The sequence below is a fragment of the Salvelinus fontinalis genome, chromosome 4 (genome assembly GCF_029448725.1).
Source record: "Salvelinus fontinalis isolate EN_2023a chromosome 4, ASM2944872v1, whole genome shotgun sequence".
NCBI lineage: Eukaryota > Metazoa > Chordata > Actinopteri > Salmoniformes > Salmonidae > Salvelinus > Salvelinus fontinalis.
The window spans coordinates 71,524,043-71,545,029 of record NC_074668.1 but is presented as its reverse complement, the minus strand read 5'-3'; the positions used below and the strand labels follow the sequence as shown (position 1 = coordinate 71,545,029).

The following is a 20,987-nucleotide window of genomic DNA, read 5'->3' as shown; positions in this document are numbered from 1 at the left end:
GTGCCAAATCAACACATTTGTTTCTATTTGTCTTTGTTACTTTAAAAAATATATTTATGAGTCTTATTTTTGTGTTAAATTTGTATAGTTTTAAATGTTATGATTATTTATTTGTGTTGTTCCAAATGTCTGAATAAAAATTACAGTTAGTGCAGAAAATATGATTCAGAGGTTTTCTTTCTCTCATCCATGCATGATTTATGTTAGGCTATAGATTGCTTTACCCTATTAATTGTGACCAACAAAAAATAAATAGGATGGCCAATTATGATGTTTTGTATCACGGGTCGCTCTGCACTCTTTGTAAGCCAAATGTTTTTCTCTCCATTATCTTTTCAGTCTCGGTAGCTGGGTGGGGTTCGAGTCTATCGCCTCTGGTTGCCGCCACTCCATGGTAACGACCCGAGAAACACAAGTGTTTAACAAACTCTGTGGGAAACCCAATGGGGAGAACTGCAGTGGTGTCTTTATACACGTTCTGGGGCCGCTTCAACTGGTACTTATACTTTTCAGATTCCGGGGCTGGTTCGCTTTCTCGATGTAATCTGATCCCGTGCAAGTGTCTTGGAAGCATCATCAGCTTTCACAATTCTGAAAGGGAGGTGACTTGAGCGACCGAAGAACATACGTTGAATTCAGCAGGTAAGATAGTGTGGCCTTCATTTATCTACAAAGAAATGTTTGATTTATCATTACCGGTGTGTCGAAAAGAAAGGTGCTTTTTGGTCCATTATTCCTAGAGCATCTTTGGAAGACAGCAGACAGCAACCATGGCATAGGCTCATCATCTGCAACTAGCTCATTCACCAATATGGATTTTTAACCGCCTGTTCGACACACTTTTAATGCGGGTAAATGTGTCTATCCAATACACGCTGCATTCTCATTTGCTTAAATGCTGGGAATATAAATCTATTCTGAACAAATGTATTGTCAAAATTGTATCTGAAAATTATGGTGTTATATTGGGAAAAACATTCTGTGGCCACATCTACCTCAGATGTCATAATTGTAGCAGGCTGTGCAATAAAGTACACTAGCCATTGATAAATATTGAAAAAAAATTGTTTTTGTTGACTTGTGTAATTGTAAGGTGATCAATGCCCTCTCTATCTCACACACTCTGTATCTCACTCACACACACCAGCTCCATAATCTTGAACAAAAAATGGACTGCTAATGAAAACTGTCTACTTTTGATGCTCTTGGGGTGTTTTCCTTTGTCTGTTGTGTACCACTCTGTTCCAGAGCTAGCCATACAAGAGGACAGAGCAGACAGCACACTCACTGTAATTATTTTTGGTGTGTTCTATAGAAACTCAAGGAGACATGTCAGGGTTGGTAAGCTCAGTGGAGTCAACTCGTGTCCGGTCTGTCTGATGCTGCTGCATATTGATAGAAATGTATTTGAAAGCCTACATAAAAGCAAGCCCAACTAAATCTGAAATTTGCCTTTAAATTAGACCAAACCATGTTCTGATTACATTTAGATTGTCCTTTATTCAGGCTTGGTAGGAATTATAACTGCTTCAAGACTGTTGAATTGTGAGATGACACACAGATGACAGCATGTTTGGATTTTTTGCCTTAGGGGTTTGATGTCAGTCTTAGCTCAATACAAATTTTAATGAAGGCCTTGATGTTTTTATTCATATACACTATATATACAAAAATATGTGGACACCCCTTCAAATGACTGGATTCGTCTATTTCAGCCACACCTGTTGCTGACAGGTGCATAAAATTGAGCACACAGCCATACAATCTCCATAGACAAACATTGGCAGTAGAATGGCCTTACTGAAAAGCTCAGTGACTTTCAACGTGGCACTGTCATAGGATGCCACCTTTCCAACAAGTCAGTTCGTCAAATTTCTGACCTGCTAGAGCTGCCCCGGTCAACTGTAAGTGTTGTTATTGTGAAGTGGAAACGTCTAGGAGCAACAATGGCTCAGTCGAAGTGGTAGGCCACACAAGCTCACAGAACGGAACTGCAGAGTGCTGAAGCGCCTAGCGTGTAAAAATCTTCTGTCCTCGGTTGCAACACTCATTACCGATTTCCAAACTGCCTCTGGTAGCAACGGCCGCACAATAACTGTTCGTCGGGAGCTTCATGAAATGGGTTTCCGTGGCCGAGCAGCTGCACACAAGCCTAAGATCAACATGTCCAATGCCAAGCGTCGGCTGGAATGGTGTAAAGCTCGCCGCTATTGGACTCTGGAGCAGTGGAAACGCGTTCTCTGGAGTGATGAATAACGCATCTGGCAGTCTGACTGACAAATCTGGGTTTGGCGGATGCCAGGAGAACGCTACTTGCCCCAATGATAGTACCATCTGTAAAATTTGGTGGAGAAGGAATAATGGTCTGGGGCTGTTTTTCATGGTTCGGGCTAGGCCTCTTAGTTCCAGTGCGGGGAAATCTTAACGCTACAACATACAATGACATTCTAGATTATTCTGTGCTTCCAAATTTGTGGCAACAGTTCGGGGAAGGCCCTTTCCTGTTTCAGCATGACAATGCCCCATGCACAAAGCGAGGACCATACAAAAATGGTTTGTCGAGATCAGTGTGGAAGAACTTGACTGGCCTGCACGGAGCCCTGACCTCAATCCCATCAAACACCTTTGGGATGAATTGGAATGCCGACTATGAGCCAGGCCTAATCGCCCAACATCTGTGCTCAACCACACTAAAGCTCTTGTGGTTGAATGGAAGCAAGTCCCTGCAGCAATGTTCTGTCATCTAGCGGAAAGCCTTCCCAGAAGAATGGAGGCTGTTATAGCAGCAAAGACGGGACCAACTCCATACTAATGTCCCATGATTTTGGAATGAGATGTTCGACGAGCAAGTGTCCACATACCTCTGGTCATGTTGTGTATCTTGCTTTCAGGATGACTGTAAATTAGATTACAGTAACATGATGACTGATTTTAAAGATTAATAAATACCAACGTTTTTTGGGTTGTTTTACATAATACCCACTGTGCGCACACTGGTTGAATCAACATTGTCTCCACATTTCAATGTAATTACGTTTAACTAACATGGAATAGACATTGAATTGACATCTGTGCCCAGTGGGTAGTTTCATATCATGAGCAAGTTCATCAGCAAATAACATTTGCGTGATAATACTTGCACTTTATTGTGACTTTACATTCACATTTGGAAATTCTACTTAGTAAATGGCCATTCTGTCCTAGATTAGGTGTCTGGTTTTAAAAGGGCCCCTGGGGAGCCGGGGGAAGGTGTGTGGCTCTGGAGGCACCTCGGTCCCCGGCAGGTGGGCTCACTCCGTGTCCGAGACCAGCTCCACGTTCTGGCTGGCTGGCGCCTGGCGGCCCGCCTTCTCCTGACCCTCTCCCCTCTCCCAGCCGTCAGAGAGGGTGCCCCTCTGCTCGTTCCTGTTTTATGTGTGCTACAGGAGCTGAAGGACAAACACTGTGTCGCAGCAGCCTGCTGGAATGCTATTCATGCAGGAGAATTCTAAATTGGACTCTTGCGGATGAGAGAGAGCCAAGAGAGAGGTTGTACATGGGGATCTGGTTTCCCTACTGCTCAGGCTGAGGGTGATGATTATTACAACTGGGACAAGCGAATCAACTAAGGCTAGGCTTGATCTCTGTTTTTTCAGATAAATGGCTATTACCATATTTACAGCATTATACTGTACACTTAATCAAGATAAGATAATTAGATTTGGCTGTGGTCCTGTGAATGACAGAAGCAAGCTACGTCTTCATAGTAGCCTAATTCAAATGTTATGTTTGAACAGAACCGTTTTCACCTCAAAAGCTACTGTCACACATATCTGTTTATGATGTATGATGTGTCCTTTCATTTCTTTGCGAGCCAGTCATGTAGGCTACTGATGTCCAAGGCCAGTCAGTTGCCCCCTGGTGGGTTGTGTCCAAGATAAGATGTGTTGAAGTTTGGAGAACTCTCTCTACTGCCTCTTGTGGTGTTTCTAGACACGTCTCTCAGCCTGCAGCGCTCCCAAGGAAATCAGTTTGAGAGTTGATTAATGTAGGAACTCGTTTGAGAGATGGAAATTACCACCCCAGTTATTGCATGGTATTACTGCCTGGAACATTAGTGTATTTTTGTAGCAGTACAAATGGAAACCTTTAATCAGTAGCTTTTCTGTTTTGAGATCATTTAAATGTCATATGCTATCTCAAAATAAATAAATAAATAAACTACTGTTCAGGAGTAATTTGGTTAAAACAGTCTTTGTGATCAGATTTTTAGATAGCAATCCAGGTGAACCATTTTTGGGATTTGTAACCTGGCTCAGAAAGTAGAAAAACATGTTTTATATTTGACACACAGACACCTCAATCAAATGTATTTATGAAGCCCTTTTTACATCAGCCGATGTCACAGTGCTATACAGAAACCCAGCCTAAAACCCCAAACAGCAAGCAATGCAGATGTAGAAGCACGGTGGCTAGGAAAACCTCCCTAGAAAGGCAGGAACCTAGGAAGAAACCTAGAGAGGAACCAGGCTCTGAGGGGTGGCCAGTCATCTTCTGGTTGTGCCGGGTGGAGATTATAACAGTACATGGCCAAGATGTTCAAATGTTCATAGATGACCAGCAGGGTCAAATAATAATAATCACAGTGGTTGTAGAGGGGGCAACAGGTCAGCACCTCAGGAGTAAATGTCAGTTGGCTTTTCATAGACGAGCATTCAGAGTTAGAGAAAACAGGTGTTGTAGAGAGAGAGAGTGGAAAACAGCAGGTCCGGGACAAGGTAGCACCTCCGGTGAACTGGTCATTGTTCCATATCCGCAGGCAGAACAGTTGAAACGGGAGCTGCAGCACGACCCGGCGGACTGGGGACAGCAAGGAGTCATCAGGCCAGGTAGTCCTGAGGCATGGTCCCAGGGCTCAGGTCCTCCGGGAGGGGAGAGAGAGATAATTAGAGGGAGCATACTTAAATTCACACAGGACAAATACTCCAGATATAACAGACTGACCCTAGCCCCCGACACAACTATTGCAGCATAAATACTGAAGGCTGAGACAGGAGGGGTCGGGAGACACTGTGGACCCGTCCGACGATACCCCCGGACAGGGCCTACCAGGCAGGACATAAACCCACCCACTTTACCAAAGCACAGTCCCCACACCACTAGAGGGATATCTTCAAACCACCAACTTACTACCCTGAGACAAGGCTGAGTATAGCCCACGAAGTTCTCCCCCACTGCACGAACCAGAGGGGGGCGCCAACCCGGACAGGAAGATCACGTTAGTGACTCAACCCACTCAAGTGACGCACCCCTCCTGGGACAGCATGGAAGAGCACCAGTAAGCCAGTGACTCACCCCCCAGTAATAGACACCTCTGTATGAATTGTGTATGTGAGCTGACGTTTTAAACCTGTGGTAATGTTCCTTTAGTACAGGATGTTAACCCTACAGGAGAGCTGTCAGCCATGTGCTATCACTGTGTTATGAGAGATGTGGCTGTGAATTTGGGATGAGGAGAGTATAATCAGAGGCTACTCTTTGATCTCATGGCATTGGGACAGCTTTTTACACTCTAAAACAGGGGTGTCAAACTCATTTCGCATCGTGGGCCACATACGGCCTAGGGAGATGTCAAGTGGGCCGGACCATTAAAATTATACCATACTCTGCTATAAATAACCAAAATATCATGTCTTTCCTTTGTTTTGGTGTAAAGAAGCACAAGAACATTAGGAAAATATTGAAATTTAATGAACTATCCTTTTACAAAACATTTCATGAAACACCTCATATTTCCTTAGACAAATGTGCAATTTACTTTTATCATTCACAAATATGCATTGCAACTGATCCCACTGATTGTACAAAGGCACAAAATTTTAATTGGTACTGAAAAATATAGTAATGCACTTTAAGATTAAATGAGACTTTTAAAGAAAGGAATTTTTAAACCACTTACACATACGCATATAAAATCTAAATGTAATCCCTGCGTACACCTTACAAACTAAGGAGAGTGATTTTAAATGTGTAATGAAGAAAGTGTTCGCCTGTCCTGTAAATCTGTAAACTTCATACATGAAACATACATACACATACAATACATACTGAAAATTTATGGAGTTGTATGAACAGTAGAATTCCATCACACAACTTTTGTTTTGAAGCTGCTGACTAACATTAAAGTGCACATTTTGTAAATCACCACAGTAAGGATTCATCTTCACAGAGCTGTATTCTTTCAATGCAAACAGCATCTAAGGCAGCATTTTAAAGGTGTTAGTCTAGTCTGGACTTGTATTTGTTCCTGAAACTTGGCATCTTTTGGCCTGTACAAGTGCATCAACACCAGGTGTCATGTCCTGACTAGCTGTCACTTTCAGAATGTCATTTAAGTGCTTGTTTGTGAGCCTTGAACGCATTTTTGTTTTATTGATATTCATCACTGAGAAAATTTGTTCACAAAGGTAGGTTGTCCCAAACATGCACAAAATTTTAGCAGCCAGGGCTGTTAATTTGGGGTACCCTGGTAGTAGATACTGATAAAATCTGTCCAGACCTACAGAGGCAAATTTGCCCTTCAAATCTGCATCACACTGCAAATCAATTATCTCTAGCTGAATTTCGACCGGCAGATCAGAAGCTTTAACTGTGAAAGGATAGCGAAAAACTGAAAATTCTGTCTCAAGTTCACCAAATACCTGAAAACGTTTCTCAAACTCCCGCAGTAGTCCTGCAATTTTGTCTTTGTACCGTTTCATGTCCGCATCAGGTCTGGTCACACACACATCTCTCAGACAGGGGAAATGAGCAGGGTTGCCATTTGCCAGTTGCATCTCCCACAAAGTCAGCTTCAACTTAAATGCATGTATGTTGTCAGAAAACTGTGTGACAACTTTTTTGCGGCCTTGCAACATTTTGTTCAGATTGTTCAAGTGTTCAGTAATATCAACCAAGAATGCAAGGTCCCGTAGCCATTCCTGAGATTGTAATTCCAACACCGGTTTTCCTTTTTTCTCCATGAACTGTCCGATTTCCTCTCGTAGATCAAAGAAATGCCTCAGCACAGCGCCTCGGCTTAACCATCTCACTTCAGTGTGGTATGGCAGGCTGTGGGTAATGTTGCTGTCGCTGAGAAGTTTGTCAAACTGACGATGGTTCAGACCTCTGGACCGGATGAAATTTACAGTGCGAACAACCACCTCCATGACGTGGTCCATTTTCAGCGACTTGCAACACAATGCCTCCTGGTGCAAAATACAGTGAAATGTCCAGAAACGATCTCCTCCATTAAGGGCTTGTACTTTGTCTTTGAACTTTGTCGCGACACCTGCTTTCTTTCCGACCATGGATGGCGCCCTGTCTGTAGCCAGGCTGACAGCGCGGGACCAGTCCACTCCAACTCTGTCCAATGCACCAACGACAGAGACGAAAATGTCCTCGGCTGTTGTGGTGTCCATCATTGGCACCAACTCAAGAAACTCTTCAGTAACAGTCAATGTCTCATCAACTCCTCGAATAAATATGGCCAGTTGGGCCACGTCTGTGATGTCAGTGCTCTCGTCAATTGCCACGGAAAATGCAATAAATGACTTGACTCTCTGTTTCAATTGACTGTCTAAATCTGCCGATAGTTCCGAAATCCTCTCTGCTATAGTATTCCTCGTCAGGCTAATATTGGCAAAAGCTTGTCGCTTCTCGGGACATACAAGTTCAGCCGCCTTCATCATGCATCGTTTAACAAAGTCACCGTCGGAATACGGCTTCGATGCTAATGCTATTTCGCTAGCAATTAGGTAGCTGGCTTTTACCGCTGCTTCACTGACTTCTCGGCTCTGGATGAAAGTTGACTGCTGTTTCCTCAGACCCGCCAGCAATTCGTTAATCTTATCTCTTCTCAGTTGTCCTTGCAAGCCGTCATATTTTTCGCTGTGATGAGTCTCGTAGTGGCGTCGAATATTATATTCCTTCAATACCGAAACTTGTTGCAAACACACCAAGCACGAAGGTTTTCCGTGCATCTCTGTAAATAAATAGGACGTGGTCCATTTTTCTTTGAAAATTCTACACTCCTTATCTACTTTTCTCCGTTTGGATAACGACATTTTGGCTAATGAGGGTGTAGCGGAGAGGTAGAGACCAAGGTATTAACAACGTCGTAACAAGCAGCAGATGGCGCATTGATACCGTCTGCTGTTTTCAGTCTGTCTCAGTGATGCGGCTTGTCTTCTACTCTGATGGAAAGAGTGCGCCCCTTAGCGGATAATCCATGAATTGCAGCGAATTAAAAATATTAATTCCATGTCTTTTATGCATTTTTTCCACTTTCAAATTATCCTGCGGGCCTGATCGAACCTCCTTGGGGGCCGGTTCCGGCCCGCGGGCCGTATGTTTGACACCCCTGCTCTAAAACATCCCTGTATGGCCGAATGTATTTCCTTCCTTTTCAGAATAGCTTAACTGTTTAGGGGGAATCCATCACATGGCCACTTTGTGTTGTTGCTTGTCCACAGTTTAAAATGTTCTTGAATTTCGTGGGATTGGTGTGAGTTTTCAATTTCCATGATGGTTGTAGTATGTCATCAGGACGTGTATGTTGGAAAGGGGATTTGCATGTTTTCTAGAAGTCATTGCATCACAGGGACAAGCTGTGTGATTACAATCTTTCATGTTTTTTTACATTTTGCTGGGGAACTCCGTCAACATCGAGCCCACTGTTAGTCATACTATGCTGTATGATGGCTTCAGAATACTCTGCTCATCTTCCTTTGCTATCTCAGTGTAATGCTAAAAGTGAACAGAGAAATACAACTTTGGAACGTCATTTAAAGAACTCAAAGTAGGATAATTTCCATTTAGTCAGAATTGTTCATTCAAAAACTGAAGCTTGTGGCTATATATTTGTCTTTTGAGGCACTGATGTTCATTAATATAAAAGCGAAGTTAAAAACAGCAAGTCATCAGGTGTTTTTTAAATGCTCTAGTGGTTAGTGAGTGATGATGGCAGCCCCCATTATGCCCTGCTAGGAAGATTAGGTAATTAGCAGGGCCACCTGACCTACCTGCTGTGGAGGGATGGGAGGGACGCCGGTTACGTATTTTTAGACACCGCATTTACCCTCCCTTACCCACCAGGTGTTCAGTTAGCACAGTCTAGTCTAATGAATGATGGGGCTCTTCAAGGAGAAATCATTTCTCGGTCCACATAGAGGTTTGATTGTTCAATCATAGTCATAGCAGGAAGGATGACTTAGTACCAAGTCGTGATACCTGAGACTAGAGGTCTCCCCCCCCCAGATCTTTTACTTTGTGTTGAGGACAGAGAGGGCCCAAGGCAGTCAAGGCTGGCTTGGTTAGTGGCATATTGATTCAACACCCTTCTCGTTGATCATTTGTAACCATCATCCTTCAAAATCCGACGCCTTCTTTAAAGTGTGCTGTTTATCTGCAGGGATGAGAAATGAGGAGCACTCTGATATTCTGCCTTTTTGAGGGTTTCATAGCTAGGGTGGGAAGCCTTTTGATGTGAGCTGAGCAGTTTTCTGGCAGAGGGAAAACGGAGAGAGCCAGCCCCCCCGCCTGTGAATAACTCCCACATTGTGTGTGACTCATATCTGTCTCTAGTAGAGAGCATGTTCCTCCTCATGCTCCTGCTCCTCTGTCAATAACCGCTTTACACTGCTTGCCTGCCACAGTTATTTCCCTTCCGTCTGTTGCTGGCGTCACACTGAACGTAATCACACCCACCTACTCTCCCCGACCCGCCCGGCCGAGTGTGAAGTATGAACGGAGTGTGCTGCTGGAGGAGAGTGGTCTGTCTCGTCAGTGACCTCTAGCCCTGGTGGATGACCCAGATGAAATGGTTTTCAGCTATGAGAGATGTGGATGTCTGACAGTCCTCATATACCAGGAGGGCATTGGGTCATATAGGCTTTGCTGACTGTGCTGAATGCATGCTGAGACATTTACTTTTGTTTTAAGGGCCACTTTTTAAACTTTAGAGCAACGAGGGTATGCCATACAGCTGTCGATAGAGTCACACACTGTGTGGAGTGACACTATAGACGAGCGTCTATGTACGTAGGCTATGTATTGTACGAATTTGAAACCCTTACTAGATATAATCTTAAAGGTAGAGTTCGAGTTCATTATTTCAGAAGTGCATTTCTATTTTTGATGTAAATGGCGTGTTATACAGGAGAAGGGTGTAGAAATTGTGTAATACAGTAGAAATGATCACTTGTTTTTTGAGAAACTTACCCTAGCCGCCGGGTTAGACTTCCTCATCGCTCATTGTGCAGTGTGGGGGTGTGCAAAAAAACAAACATGAACAAAAACACCCAAATACTGTACGTCCTTTTAGAAACAAGACACACTGTCAGTATATCGATGTAGGTCTTTAGATGTTGTACACATGACATTGTTTCCTTCTGAACCTTATCCTCGAGGCTATATTCCGCTTTGTGTGACTTGAACTGTTTCCCCTACCCAGCTGGGTCATTCTCCGTGTAGCCTGCTGCTAGAGTGGACGGGAGAGTTATTGCTTGAGTTGCAACAGAATTAAAAAATAATATATAACATGCGGATAAAGTTCTGAATGACACAATTTCATGTGTACAACGTCTAAAGACCTGCATCACCATAAAGTGTCTGTTTCTAAAATAACGTTTCTGTTGCGTTTGTTCTTGTTTTTCATCGCCCCCACAATGCACAAGGAGCAACGAGGAAGTCTATTGCGGCTGGGGTACGTTTCTCAAAAACAAGTGAAATCGCCAAAAATGTGTTTGTACCCTTCTATAACATGCCTTTTAGTGAACCACTCATTTAACATGTTGTTAACTACACTACATTATAGGGCTGACACAAGTACCGTATAACCGTCAGTTATGGATGAAGACTGGCATGATTTTTGACCGCGTCACAACCCTAGCACATTATATTATTTGCTGGTTTTATCGGCAGGTATATCCGTGTCATGTAGGCGGAACGAATGCTTCTGTTGAGTTATCCGAGCTTTAAGGAGCCCTGATTCAAATCTGTAGACATTATGTCAATGGCAAACTGGTGTCTCTCCGAATCAATGAGGTGATATCTGCATGTCATTTCCAGATCCCAGGACATTTGCATTTAAATGAACTAAACCCAATTACACAGACTTTCAGAGGCTGAATGGAGCCAACTTTTTGGAAAAAGAAAAATTGGCAACAAAGAAAAACCTTGAAACCCCTAGAGAAAGCCCCATTCACGCCTGTATAAATCATGGGTGGCACTAAAGGAAAGCTTATTAACACCCCAAGAGGGAGGCAAGGAGAATTCTCCTGTGCCTTCAAAACACCTTCAAATTGAGCAAAGCGTGGAACTAAAAGCAAGCAGATCAACAATCCATATTACTCTTTCATCTCAGTTCGATTCTTTCTTTTGTAAAGTAACTGGGGGGCTGTAGCCTAGAGGCCTCATTTATCATTAGTAGTGACGGCAGCTTTGTGACAAGTGTGAGAAAAACTTTAGCTTCCGCGTACATTTAGTCTCAAAAGTATCTAGATACTCTTGTTTCTCATAGTAGTTAGCATGTCTGCTTCTATTTGTTCTTGGGAATTTGTAGGTCTACAGTATGTAGTATGCTAGGCTATTACATTGTATGTAGGTGGGCATAGTGAGGTTGTGTGTGTGTGTGTGTGTGTGTGTGTGTGTGTGTGTGTGTGTGTGTGTGTGTGTGTGTGTGTGTGTGTGTGTGTGACCTAGCCAAACCTATTTCCAGTCGTCCTGTACATTGCTGCAGTGGTGGAAAAATTACCCAATTGTCATACTTGCGTAAAAGTAAAGATACCTTAATAGAGAATGACTCATAAAAGTGAGTCACCCAGTAAAATACTACTTGAGTAAAAGTCTGAAAGTATTTAGTTTTAAATATACTTAAGTATCAAAAATAAATGTAACAGTATGAATCATTCCAAATTCCTTTCATAAAGCAAACCAGACTGCACCATTTGTAGGCGGGGGCACACTCCAACACTCAGACATCATTTACAAATGAAGCATTTGTGTTTAGTGAGTCCACCAGATCAGAGGTAGTAGGGAAGACCAGGGATGTTCTCTTGATAAGTGTGTGAATTGGACCATTTTCTTGTCCTGCTAAGCATTCAAAATGTATGGAAGCATTTTTTGTTGTCAGGGAAAATATATGGAGTAAAAAGTACATAATTTTCTTTAGGAGTGTAGTAAAGTAAAAGTTGTCACAAATATAAATAGTAGAGTAAAGTACACATACCCCAAAAAACGACTTAAGTTGTACTTTCAAAGTGTTTTTACTTTACACTGCTGGTTGTGGGTCAACAAAGCCCACCTTTGTCTTTGTGCTTCCTACATTGTCATTATTCCTACTTTGGCTTGACTGTATTCAGTGTGCCTGCTCATTAGCTGCTGTGTTTCTGGGAGTATTGTATGACATTAACATTTAGATGGAGAGAGGGCTCCGGCTATCTGCTACAATACACTGCTTACTGCCACACAGCTGGATTGTTCTCTCTCTCTGCAAGAGATGGATATTACAAAGGAAAACAACCCTTTCTACAGCAGCCATGAAAACATTTACTTACTTTATGTTGTGATTTAACATTGATACATTACACAGCAAAGGGCTAGCCTGCAATTGAATTTGATGTGTATCTAAAAAACTGCAGTAGCTCTTGTATCTTTGGCAGTTTGAGACATTTCGAATGATGGTTAATCAATGCCATGATGGATTTAATTTAGAAACACCAGCTGAGGGAGTTTGATCTACGGCAGAGAGAGAGAGAGAGCGAGAGACTTGGGGCTCGTCTGAAGTCGATCTGCCCACCTCTGTTTGTGGTGTTTGGGCTACACACTAATATGACCCTTCTGTATAAAGGTGGGACTCTCACGTACATGTCGTTTTTTAACTTTAAGACGCCTCTCCTCTGAAGGTCCCCCGTACCAGTTTTTTTTAATTTTTTTATCTGGAAGTACAGTGCATTTGGAAAGTATTCAACCCCTTTACTTTTTCCACAGTTACGTTACAGCCTTATTCTATAATGGATTTGAGAAATGTTTGCAAATGTAAATGTTTTATTTAACTGAAATATCATATTCACATAAATATTCAGACCCTTTACTCAGTACTTTGTTGAAGCACCTTTGGCAGCGATTACAGCCTCAAGTCTTCTTGGGTATGATGCTACAAGCTTGGCACACCTGTATTTGGGGAGTTTCTCCCATTCTTCTCTGCAGATCCTCTCAAGCTCTGTGAGGTTGGATGGGGAGCGTCGCTGCACCGCTATTTTCATGTCTGTCCGTACCCCCCGCCCTGGCTTAGACGGGGTTTAGACTCTTTTAAAGGATATAGATTTATATTTCATGTGAGGACACTGTGCTGCTGCCTTCAAATGGAATCCAATTTAGTTTATCTTTCAAAACCATCAGAGAGAAAGCTAGGGTGGGAGAGAAAGAGAGAGGGAGAGAAAGAGAAGGGGGAGGGGGCAAGCCTTCACAAGACAGACTGCCAGTATGGACTAAGCTCCTCACATCTAGCCTTTACATCCATCTGAATGTGAAATGTTATATCTGGGCAGTGATGGCATAGCTAGAAATATGTAGACATTTTGTTTGACCAAATATTTCAGAGATTTCATTTGAGCTCGGTATCATAGTACAAAACGTGATGAAACATGAATGTACATTTTTGCTTCGTCAATAGTCCTGCTTATGAAGTGCACCTTGTTATCTGTATGCTGTTCAGCACCTTGGACAATTCCTTTCTGGAGTCAGTTGTAAACACATTGTTGTATCTGATATCCTGGTGGAACAGCTGCTTTGAACTACAGTCTGGTGAAATATCATTAGGTTCCTCACTGGGACGATGGGCAGACAGATGCCCCCTGAATTGCCACACAGATGGAGTGTCACATGTTGAAGGATGACAAACAGCAAACACATCAAAACCCCAGACGACATTAGGGGTCCTGATATGGGAAAGGGGGATACCTAGTCAGTTGTACAACTGAATGCATTTAACCCAACCCCTCTGAATCAGAGAGGTGCGGAGGACTGCCTTAATCGACATCCACGTCTTCCGCACCCGGGGAACAGTGGGTTAACTGCCTTTTCTCAGATTCATTCGTTGTAATGACTGGGGTTAAAACACTCCTATCAGGGTATGTAATGGCAAAGGGGATGTCATGGTAGAGTAGAAACAAAGATTGATAATAACAAATATGCACAAATGTTTTTTATTTGTTATGTCAACTCTGCATCACATCAAATTGATGTATTCCATCTCGGCGTTAAGTTTTGACTGAACAAATGTTTTGCACCATTTATTTTTCTACTGTACGTATCTGACGCGTCGCTGTGGTTGGGAATAAACTAATATCAATTGAAAAGTCTGACATGCCTCTGTCTTTCTCGCAGAAGTGATTATTTTTAACAACATTTAAAAAAATGATAGTTTCTACTTTTAGTAGGGGTGTTAGGTCTGACTTAAATGCCTCAGCCAATGTTATTCTCTCTCTCCTGCTCAGAAGTCTCACACTGAGAGGCAACACACAGTCTCAGCTTCGCTTGCGGTGCTTTAATTTATATGCCCTCCTACTGACTCGTCATGTGTATCAGTTAGCAAACTCTGCTGACTAATAGAGGGGGAGACAGGAGGGTAGAGCTGACACAGAACTCTCTTCGGCGCTGCAGTATGATAGTTGAAATATGAGGACGACAAAGGATGAGTGTTGGAACAAGAAGAGTGGCACTTCTTGACTGGGCATTCTTCGTAGTGCTCCTAAGTTTCCAAATCAGATCGTCAGAATAACCTTGCTTTGTTTTCGCCATGGTGAAGATGCCAGCTCATGCATTCTAATGAGGGAATTAAGAGAAGGCGTTTTGAAGGGAAGAGATATTGACTGAAATAATATTACAAGCTCTAGTGTCAGCACTTACAGTGTTGAACGTACCCGACCTGTATGTCACCCCTGGTTTAATTCTAATCACATTCGCTCGAGCAAGATGTTAATAGCCAGCCTCTAACCTCTATAATGTCTTACCTGGTGTCGCAGAGTCATACTGCCTGGCCATGTATATACCGTAGCGCCCAGGCTAAGGGGAATACACCTAGAGGTCAATGCGTACTATTTTGTCCAATAACCGTGTGTTTATCATAGTTCTTGCCTCAATCTCTTTAATTTCCTTTCCCGCTGATTGCTGCCGATATGTGTCTACAATATAGAGAAGAGTCCAATGATTGCTTTGGGATGCAAGGGCAAGGCATCTCAGAGGTGGGAAAACTTGTAAAAAGGTTGATGGGGTGTAAAGTGGCCTTGGAAAAGCTTAGCAATCCTTTTAAAATGAATTGTCTGCTGTAAGGGAGAGTGTAGAGGAGATCGATGGAATAGATTTCCTTCTGGACCTCACCTGGTGTGTGTGTGTGTGTGTGTGTGTGTGTGTGTGTGTGTTCCTCTGGACTGCAGAGATGTCTATGTTCTGAGTCAGGCCTTATGTAGAGGATAGTGTACTTTCACTTATTCACCCATTTTAGAATGGAGAAGATTTCTGTGCATGCAGAGCAATTGAAGCCCTGTGTGTGTAATTAATGATGGCTGATTGCATATGTTCCTGTGATTTGTTTGAAGAATCTAATGGAGTGGACTAAGTCTTATGGCAGAGATCAACGAGCATAGAGGATGTGTAATGTAACATTAATGGATGCCAGCTCCTGGCATATGATTCAGCTAAGAGGAGTTATTGACAGACAGCAGTGTGCTCCTCAATGTCTTATCTCCTAGAGGTGTCACCCACACCGCAGCCTATTGTAGGGTCTTAACATTGTCTGCAGAACACTGGTAGAGGATCAACACAACCTCTCTGTCACTTAACAAAACGGATAAGAAGGGAAAATACACTACACTGTTAGCAGACACTGAGAAGCTACTACACTGACTCAAACTACAGTCATCACTTCCTAAGGACAATATATGATATGTTCAACCATGTACAGTTGTAGGATCTTAATTTGAGCCAGTTTGCTACAGCAGGAAAATAATCTGTCAGCTACAGGACATTTGGAAACAGGTTAAACATAGGGATGGGCGATTATAGTCCAAATATCTTATATCGACTTTTTTTCTTCTAACTTATGGGCGACTCATAAAAAATCTCTAGATAAGCATTGTTGTACAATTAAAGTTAATATACACTGCATTTCAAACAGTCAGCAATAATCTAATGAATTCAGGGCTTATACCTTGGCTAAATATAAGCTTTCCACAACCATAAGACCCACTAATAATTGGATTATTTTATCAAAATAGTTTAACCTGCTTTTTTTTGCAATAATCAATGATCTGGCTTTCAAGTCTGTCTATGAAAATGCCATTTTTGGTTACAAATGTAACTAGGACCATGCATAATGCACATGAACTAATAATGACTAACTTCTTGTAGCAGGCATTAGGCTATAGAGAATTAACACAGGTCTCATCAACAATATCTCAAGCTCACGTGCTAGTGATGAGCCAGCTAATCTTTATATTTCAACATCAAGTTTAGCCAACTTTGATCTATTTGCTAGCTAACAAGGATGAACAGTTGAATTGTTATGAACACACCCTTCTGTCTGTCTCCAACTGTTTGAAAAGCATCTTAGCCTGTCCACTTTTGTTCAGATGTTGAAATCAAGTGGCCTACCTTATTTAGAATGAGTTGCCAATTCCTTATATAATTGTGTTTTATGCTTATTGCACATTTATAAAACAGACTAAACGGCTAGTATAACAGTCTTTGGCTAAAGTGCTGCTAGCGGTACCCTAATGCCGCACACGACAAACTGAACATACATTTCCAGAATCAATGTTCATTGATACCCTTGTTTTAGTAGTGCCTGCTCTGCGTGCAATTTGATAGTTGAAAAGGGTATTGTTAGAAAAGTTATCTTCTCTAGTACAGTAAAATGTCTCAATGTGTTTTGGTGTCCATATGACCGATTCTGCAAATGAAAGTAGCGAGTTGAAACAGCTTGTCAGAGAGGACGACATGATCATTCAACTTGTTGGCGTGAGAGGCAAGGGGAGGGGCTTGATGTGTGTGTGTAAACCACAGAGGAAGAGATGAAGTGAAAGGTTTCATTCAGTCCAAAATGAAGCCAAATGCGTTTCTATGGGTTTATTTTAGACCTAGGCTTGTCGCCTGTCTTCATGCCTTTAATTTTGTTATTTTTTTATTTTTTTTAACCTTTATTTAACTAGGCAAGTCAGTTAAGAACTAATTCTTATTTTCAATGACGGCCTAGGAACAGTGGGTTGTTCAGGGGCAGAACGACAGATTTGAGACAACAACTTGGGACAACAACTCCCATTGTGAGGGCGGAGAGGTGCATCTTGTCCTTATATAGATCTCTGGTGTAAATAAGGAGATGCACACAGCACAGAAGGATCGAAGGAGACGAGAACAAAAATACAACACGAGAACAAGCGGACATAAACACTCATAAAAACGAAAAATAACAAAACCTAGATTCTTGCGATATAGGTGTTTGGAATATCGCGCAAAAACATCAATTCGAATTTATCCAATTAATTTGATATATCACCCAGTCCTAGTTAAACAGGTTAACATTGACAAGGCCGCAGGGCTTAACGGATTACCAGGACGCGTACTCAGAGCATGCGTTTACCAGCTGGCAAGTGTCTTCACTGACATCTCTCCCTGACTTAGTCTGTAAAACGCCAAGGTAACCTGTCTAAATGACTATCGCCGCATAGCACTCACATCTGTAGCCATGAAATGCTTTGAAAGGTTGGTCATGGCTCACATCAACATCCTTATCCCAGACACCCTGGAACCACTCCAATTACATACCTCCCCAACAGATCCACAAATGACCCAATCTCTATTGCACTCCACACTGCCCTTTCCCACTTGGACAAAAGGAACACCTATGTGAGAATGCTGTTCATTGACTACAGCTCAGCGTTCACCACCATAGTGCCCTCAACTCATCACTAAGCTAAGGACCCTGGGACTGAACACCTTCCTCTGCAACTGGATCCTGGACTTCCTGATGGGACGCCCCCAGGTGGTGAGGGTAGGCAACAACACATCCCCCATGCTGAACCTCAACACAGGGGCCCCTCAGCGGTGCGTGCGCAGGCCCTTCCTGTACTCCTTGTTCACCCATAACTGCGTGGCCACGCATGACTCTAACACCATCATTAAGTTTGCCGACGACGGTGGTAGGCCTGATTACTAACGACAATGAGACAGCCTATAAGGAGGAGGTAAGAGACTTGGCAGTGTGGTGCCAGGACAACAACCTCTCCCTCAATGTCAGCAAGACAAAGGAGCTGATTGTGGACTACAGGAAACGGAGGGCCGAGCACACCCCCATTCACATCGACGGGCTGTAATGGAGCAGGTTGAGAGCCTCAAGTTCCTTGGTGTCCACATCACCAACAAACTATCATGGTCCAAACACACCAAGACAGTCGCGAAGAGGGCACAACAATGCCTCTTTCTCCTCAGGAGGCTCAAAAGATTTTCATGGGCTCTCAGATCCTCAAAGTTCTACAGCTGCACAATTGAGAGCATCTTGACTGGCTGCATCACAGCTTGGTGTGGCAACTGCTTGGCATCCGACCACAAGGTGCTACAGAGGGTAGTGCGGACTAGTGGTCGACCGATTTCAAGTTTTCATAATAATCGGTAATCGCCATTTCTGGACGCCGATTATGGACGATTACATTGCACTCCACGAGGAGACTGCGTGGCAGGCTGACCACCTGTTACGTGAGTGCAGCAAGGAGCCAAGGTAAGTTGCTAGCTATCATTAAACTTATCTTATAAAAAAACCCAATCCATCTTAACATAATCACTAGTTAACTACACATGGTTGATGATATTACTAGTTTAACTAGCTTGTCCTGCGTTGCGTATAATCAATGCGGTGCCTGTTAATTTATCATTGAATCACAGCATACTTTGCCAAACGGGTGATGATTTAACAAGCGCATTCGCGAAGAAAACACTGTCATTGCACCAATGTACCTAACCATAAACATCAATGCCTTTCTTAAAATCAATACACAAGTATATATTTTTAAACCTGCATATTTAGTTAAAAGATATTCATGTTAGCAGGCAATATTAACTAGGGAAATTGTCACTTCTCTTGCGTTCTGTGCAAGCCGAGTTCGGGTATATGCAGCAGTTTGGGCAGCCTGGCTCGTTGCGAACTGTGTGAAGACCATTTCTTCCTAACAACGGCCGTAATTAATTTGCCAGAATATTACATAATTATGACATAACGTTGAAGGTTGTGCAATGTAACAGCAATATTTAGACTTAGGGATGCCACCCGTTTGATAAAATACGTAACGGTTCCGTATTTCACTGAAAGAATAAACGTTTTGTTTCCAGATTTGACCATATTATTGACCTAAGGCTCGTATTTCTGTTTGCTTATTATATTATAATTAAGTCTATGATTTGATAAAGCAGTCTGACTGAGCGGTTGTAGGCAGCAGCAGGCTCTTAAGCATTCATTCAAACAGCACTTTCCTGCATTTGCCAGCAGCTCTTCCCAATGCTTGAAGCACAGTGCTGTGCTTTATGACTTCAAGCCAAGATTAGGCTGGCAATACTATAGTGCCTTTAAGAACATCCAATAGTCAGAGGTATATGAAATACAAATGCTATAGAGAGAAATAGTCCTATAATAACTACAACCTAAAACTTCTTAACTGGGAATATTGAAGACTCATGTTAAAAGGAACCACCAGCTTTCATATGTTCATGTTCTGAGCAAGGAACTTAAAACGTTAGCTTTTTTACATGGCACATATTGCACTTTTACTTTATTCTCCAGCACTGTGTTTTTGCATTATTTAAACCAAATTGAACATGTTTCATTATTTATGAGACAAATTGATTTTATTTATGTATTATATTAAGTTGAAATAAGTGTTCATTCAGTATTGTTGTAATTGTCATTATTACAAATATATATATATATATATATATATATATATATAAAATACAAATAAAATAAAAAAATCGCCCGATTTTAATCGGTATCGGCTTTTTTTGTTCCTCCAATAATCGGTGTCGGCGTTGAAAAATCATAATCGATCAACCTCTAGTGCGGAGCTCCCAGTCAGATGAAAGCTCTGAAAGTTGTTAGACTCCAGCCACCCATGTCATAGACTGTTCTTTCTGCTACCGCACGGCAAGCAGTACCGATGTACCAAGCCTGGAACTAACAGGACCCTGAACAGCTTCTACCCCCCCCCCCCCCCCCCAAGCCATAAGACTGCTAAATAGTTAGTCCGGGTAGCTATCTGCTTAACTATTTAACTATCTGTATTGACCCTTTTTGCACTAACCTGTTTTGACTCAGTAAACAATTGCAGTAGCGTATGTGATATCTGTCACTAATCCTAGTTATATGTACATACTGTATCTACTGTCACAAACCTCTTCAAGGTTAGGAGAGTTTGTCACAAATTTAGTGGGAGACCGTCACCAAAATCACCCCAGAATGAGAGTTATTTAGAACAGGAGTCAAGGAGTCAAGGGGTCAAGGATAGCAGGGTTCGGTACACGAATCAGGTTCTCGGTAGGTCCAGGTCTAAACGCCAACAGGTAAGTCCAAACAGTCCAGCTCATATACGGTAAATCCAGTCGATATATATATCGTCTCTTTCTCTATGGTTCACAGATCCTCACAGCCCCTTCCTCTCTCTCTTCCTGGTTTGTCTTGACCCCTTATCTGTGGGTCGGCCCTACCTTCTGAGCGTTCCCCTTGCTTCTGGGAATTGTAGTTTTGGCGGTAGGACATTTTGTGATCTGTAGTTCTGACCGGGGTGGCCATTTTAGTGAGAGGGCAGAGCACGTTTATTAGTTCTGCCCTCACATATCTGCCATTTATCACTCAATCCACTTCTTTGCCACACCACCTTAATTACCTCATACCCCTGAACATAAACCTGTACACTGAGTATACCAAA

The 20,987-nt window shown here is 42.4% G+C and overlaps 1 protein-coding gene across 4 annotated transcripts in view; it reads left to right on the top strand.

The window, feature by feature from the left end:
* The first annotated feature begins 395 nt into the window (after positions 1-395).
* Positions 396-20,987, top strand: part of apba2b (amyloid beta (A4) precursor protein-binding, family A, member 2b) — a 70,056-nt gene continuing 49,464 nt past the window's right edge. For 2 of the 4 annotated variants that reach the window (XM_055921234.1, XM_055921232.1), the window contains exon 1: positions 396-642. The gene's annotated coding sequence lies outside the window, so the exon portion shown is untranslated. The remainder of the gene's footprint in view (positions 643-20,987) is intronic. The other 2 variants (XM_055921233.1, XM_055921237.1) reach the window with 2 other exon arrangements.